Here is a 6,250-nt window from a genome sequence, read left to right as displayed (position 1 = left end):
ACCATAAACCTATGATTCATCACCAGTTATGATCCTGTGGAGCACATTTGGGTTGTTACGGACCGAGTCGAACATCTCCTGAGAAATGTTAACCCGATGCTCTTTTTGGTCAAAATTGAGCAATTTTGGCAAGAAATTTTGCGGCGACCCGACTTATGCCCAAATCATTGGTTAGAATGGAATGGCATGAGTCAATCGATATGTTTAGATCCTCAGAAACTTCTCTAACGGTGATTCGACGATTGACCAATACTATTTTCTTCGCTTTATCAATGTTTTCGTCTCTTGTTAACGTGTTCGGGCCTTCGGCACGTTATTTGTCGTTCAGATCTTCTCGGCCCTCTGAGAACATTTTGTACCACCAATAAACGTTGCTTTGGTCACAAACAAGCGCATCGCGCACCGCCATCTACTGTGGGAGCTATAACCGATCAGGATGTCCAACGGAGAAGCCTACGCAACGCGGCTTGCACATCCCCCTAGGCAAAAACTCAGCTCACACGGTTGTTCCTTCTCTACTACCCCTCTCAAATGCGCGCAGCATGCACATATCTCGCATGCTTGAAGTAAAAGAGGAATTCTCTTCGATTGCACGTAGCGACAATCTCTCGTCCTCTACTGCCTTCTATCTCTCTTTCATTCCGCTCCTCTTCTCTTATCGTGACTCGAGCCTTCGCCTCGTCACTAGGGGGAGAGTACTGTGGCAGTTTCATGGTTTGACCATCTACATCTAGATGGTAACGGTCAGCCACGGGCGGCAAGAAATATGCTCGCTGAATATATAAGTCCGCATAGCAGTACGAGTACTTCGAGCCTATGAGACAGGTGTTACCGGCCGTCGAGCCTTACTGACAAGTTCAGCCGGTAGCATCGGGACTAAACGCTTTCTACCTTATCAACCTCCCGAGTGTGAGCCTGGCTACCTCGCACGATGGACAACCTTCACGGGTCTAATTCCCTTTTACACGAAACTTCTCGTACACACATACATATCTCTCTCACTAACAGCCAAAAGTTTAATGTAATTTTCAACTTGTTCCTTATACTAAAACAATTATTTGTTGTTTTATACAATATGATAATTATTTAAAATAGGAATAAATCAAAGAAGGTTAGCTTTTAACGGAGATCTTTTGCCGACTGAACCATGAGGCGAATTTGTATATGGACGGATTACAGAATATATAAATGTGCATTAACTAAAATTGTTTAATTAATGAAAAGGAAAATACGATTCGAATTATACGAAAATCAATGTATGCGATCCATATTCGTCGGATAAAGTGACTAATAGCGAAATAGACATTACCGATCGATTTAAACTAACAGATTCAAAATTCTGACTAATTGGATTACTAACGTCAGTCACTGATTGGATCAATAGATGAATATGCAAAAAATTATATTTCTCTCCGCATCAAATATTAAGTATTTAAATTTTATTGTTTCGTTTTATTTTGGTATATTTAGGAATTAGGTTTAATTCAGTTATTGCAAAACGTTTTTATTGTTTCTTAGAAATTTGATAACATTTTTATAATCAACCTTTTATATTCTATTTGATAAAATTAGTGAATTTATATTCTGTTTGATAAAATTAGTGAATTTATTAAATAATTATATAAATTGAAAATGATTATGTTTTTCTACATAGAACAATTTTCGAGTTCCCAGGAGAAAGCATAATTACAATTACAATTACAATAGGTTGTAATCTTTATTGACGCTCTCTTTCCTGTCAGGCCATGCCTCATCTTTATGGAATATTCGAAGTGCATACAGTTATTGGAACTCAAAATGCGCTTCGTAATATGCTGCTAGTAGACAAATTTAAGAGAGTATGGTACGTACGTAGTTAGTTAGTTGAGAGAACTGATCAACTTTCGTTTGACTCGCGTAGGAACAATCGTAAGTTTGGCAGCGTTGTATACATGCTCCGCTCTCCACTATTACCGCGTGTTGTTTACGGTGTACGCTCTAACCTAAATTATAGCTCGATCACGGTCGGATATGAGTGACAATAACAACGAGAAAAAAGTTTAAAAATGGTTTTGGGGAAAGAAGAGAGTGACCAAAAAAGTTTACAATCTCAGATGCAAACAACGTGATTTTATATCGAAACTACCACAGAAATGTAAAGTACAAGCTCGTACGTCGTTTGAAAATTCGCGCGTAGTTGAGAGCACGCGAGAGACATGCGACGTTGCCGTGTTGTCATTGCTCTCGCGCTAATCACCAATTTACGATTGAAATTGTTCAATTGCTCTGGTTACAGCTTCCTGAAGATGATTTTGAATGTACCAATCGATTCAAGAATTTTTTTCACATGTTCCAGAATTTTTTCAGATTTTTCTCATTTTTTGATTGTTACGGTAAACGTCAAATTAGCGCTGATAATCTAACTTAATTGCTGCATCTGAGGGCAGCACCTACCGGGGGGACGAAATATGTAACGAAGGAATTCGGCACGCGAGCAAACGGAACGCACGCGATTGAAACCGAACTAGTGAAGCATTGACCATTGTTGTGTCCGCCCGCTTTTCGTTATCGCCACCGCCGATTCACGTGCCCTTGACGACTACAACGCATCAGAACAACAGCAGCCAGTTATCCAGGACGGTAGCCGCCAAGGAGCCATCCAGCTACCAGTTTGAGGCCAAGACGAGTGTGTGTGTGTGTGAGGTTTCGCCATCGAGGGCGAAACCATTCCGTGCGCGCATTCGCGACCCGCGAACTAACATTAAAAACTGTTCCGTGCTGTGCGATTTGTCGCTGTGTTCTCCGATCGCCTGCAAATATAAGGTAAGCTGGCCAGCTTAATTTCGCGATCGCGGTTGCGTGATTAATAATCAATTTCTAATATTCGATGCGTGCGTGTAACGGCTCTAATAACAAAGAGCAGCGAGCGTACCGGCAAAGCGTGTTGTCGATGAGCGAGCGTCAACGTAAACAAACGCGCGGGCCGACCTTCTGTAGATTATGAGGGATAATAAAAGATCTAATTCGTATTACTAACAAGTGCTTTTCGATTCACTTATACCTCATAGCTTCCACTCACTTTCTTTAGATAAGAGAACTTACTGGTTGACTGGCGCCTGTCTTTGCATGCTCCCCGATTTACGTACTGAGCATAATTAACTACGCGCGTCCTTTTAATGTAATTGCGCGAATAATATAATTAAACGGTTTTACCCCGTTACATGATATATTTATAAACGCAGAAAAGTATTTTTTTTTCCATAAGAGCTCGTGTTAACTTCAATAATTAATTACGCCCGTTTGAAGTTCCTGAGTGTCGCGAAATTTGAATAGGGCATTCAGTGCACTTGAATAAAAATTTCCTCAAAGTTTCAAACGATTCTCATTTTTTGATCTCTTAGGTACCATACTCCCTTAAAAAGAGAAAAGGCTTCAAGAATAAAAATATGTTAAGATTGATTGACAATTATTGCCGGCCGTCACAGTGCATTAATTTTCGAGTTATCGTGTTCACCGACTTGAAAAATACCGTTTTGAAAAACGCGTTTAAAGTTTAAAGTAAGAAAAAAACGTTTTTTCGAACATACGTAGAATCATCGATACCAGGGCCATAAAACGATTATCCTTTTGCATCAGCTATGTTTAAAGCCTCTTTTTTCTTATCCCTAAGTTAAACTGAATTTCACTTCAGAAGTTGCGTGAAACGAAAAATATGATTCACACAGATGGGTGAGATCAAAGTGGGAAAATCGATCTCTCTTCTAATATATAGCTCGGATTGACTTCAAACTTTCAGTGAGTATTTTTGTTGAGTTTTACTTTCAGATGAAACAATAAAAATAATAATTTTTCATTATATTAAATCCCTTAAGAAAATCCTGCAGAAAGTCAAATATAATCACTATATGTAAGCAAAATAGTGATTAACCACACGTTATAGTTTACTTTGACGCTTATGATATTATACTTATTGAGTTATACTTATCATCTTTATGATTTTTTTTCAAATATTCATTAATAAAATTTTATCTTTTAAAATGTGGCTTATATTTCGGTTTATATTGCTGCTTGTGCTTGTGCTTGCTGCTGCTGCCGATAATTGTGCTTGTGCTACTACTGCTGGTATAGGTGTTTGTCCTGCTGCTGCTCTCGGTAGTTTTGCTGATTTTGCCGATGCTTATGTTTGTACTTTTACAAATTCTTTTTTCCAAGTATAAATTTAGAATGTCAAACTTCAATTTTATGTTAAAACTTACAAGAAATAAGATAATTTTGAAAATTTTTTAATGCAAAAAGAAAATAAAAAACTGCCTGAATAAAAAAATTAGCGTTTATATAAAATAATTACATTTGATCGAGAAACACTAAAAAGTTAAATAATAATGATTTAAAATGAATGATTTCTTGTTAATATAAGTAATTTAGAAGACAACTATCCATTCCGATTTTAATTGCCAGTCGATTTCATCTAACTTGCCTTCCAAGACCCTGTATTAAATTTTAAACTAATAAGATTTTGGTTTTATTTTTCTGTAGCGGTGGAGTTTATATTTTTGTTGCTGTTATTCATATTCTCATTATTGTTTTTTTTATTGTTCGTGTTGTTGTTATTTTTGGTTGATAGTTTATTGTTAATATTGTAATGGTGGTGGTAACTGTTCTTCGCACTTATTTCTTGTTTTTACTAAAACAATCTACTTCTCCAGATTTTCTCATACTTTTATAAAATAACTAGCAACTCTCACCCAGGATCAGAAAATAAAGTTCAAATTTTTATGAGAAAACTCCAATTTATATATTAAAGATTTATAGTCTTGTTTTTCTGCTGATATTGCTGTTACTAACCCTGTTACTGCTTGTATTCCTGCTGATGATCATTCGACTTGTGCTGCTAATTGTACTGCTGTTGGTGCCAATACTTATGCACGTGCTACTTGTTCTACTCCTGTTGGTACAAATGTTTGTCCTGCTGCTGGTATTAGTGGTTTTGGTGATGTTGCCGATGCTTATGCTTGTGTTTTTGTTACTGGTACTACTAGTGCTGGTGCTGGTGATTGTACTGCTTGTGTTGCTGAGACTCGTACTTGTACTGCTTGTGCTGCTGAGACTCGTACTTGTACTACTTGTGCTGCTGGGGCTCGTACTGCTATTGCTATTTGTCATGTTACTGCAGTAGTATAGCAATGTATGTTCCAACACACCTGCGGGGGGTCCGTAACCCTTTGGCCCCCCTGGCTTAACCCTTTAATGTTAATAATAATTGTTAATGTTAAAAATTATTATTAACAATATTCGTGGGGGTCCCTGGTTTAACCCTTTGATTCCCTGGCCTAACCCTTCAATATTAATTATTATTAATGTTAATAATTGTTTATAATTTTTTGAGGAAGGTTTCTAGCGACAAATGAAAAAAATGAAGAGACAGATCGGAGAATTGAACTGGCGTCCTCTGGGTTGGCAGGATAGCGCTCTACCACTAGAGTCAATGTCACATGTACCTTAGAGGATGCATATTGTCTATATTAGCTATACACGTATATATTTGGTATAGGGCCTGAGCGTGCGGAGGAGGAGGGGAGCGCATGTGCAGCTATGCTTACTACCTAACCTCTTATATTAAGTTGACTATGTCTATCACAAATGTAGATCACAGCTTCTCCACTACTTTCTGGAAGAGAGAAAAAGAGAGCAGCTATGTTTTGCTACTAACCCTCTTTATCTTATACTCATATTGTAGAAAAATATTACCTGTTAATATTACAAGTGTTCGGTAGGATTTTCGATGATCAGTCTCAAGGCAAACTTCGAGTTGGTCATAGTACATTGTGAAATTGGTTTTTCTGTTTATTTGTGTATAAAAATTTTTGTTAGTGAAAATGGAAAATATAGGTAATGTCTGTCAGCTTCTAGAAACCGTAAGTAATCATTTTAAAAATTAAAAATAATTATATATATGTAATTTTAATAATTTTTAGTTATAATTTATAAAATACTAATGCTATCCCGCGTGAGCTGCTGTATCGGCTGCTCATTGTCCTTTTAAATAACGTAAGTTCTTTTTTATATTATTTAATATTTAATATTTAAATATTTATTTATTTATTTTCAGTTGCTCAGGTGTGTAGGCAACACACAATACGTTGCCCAACTCACTCAGATAATTGCGGTCGTTCGTGCAGTAAGTTTATTATTATTATTATTATTTAATTCTATACATGTACTTATACAGATTTTTTATTTTTCAGTGGATCAAAGAATCATTGATTGAAAG

This window comes from Phymastichus coffea, unplaced genomic scaffold, assembly GCF_024137745.1.
Source record: "Phymastichus coffea isolate CEN01 unplaced genomic scaffold, Cenicafe_Pcof_1.1 PCOF00002, whole genome shotgun sequence".
Taxonomy (NCBI): Eukaryota; Metazoa; Arthropoda; class Insecta; order Hymenoptera; family Eulophidae; genus Phymastichus; species Phymastichus coffea.
This window is presented reverse-complemented; position numbering follows the sequence as displayed.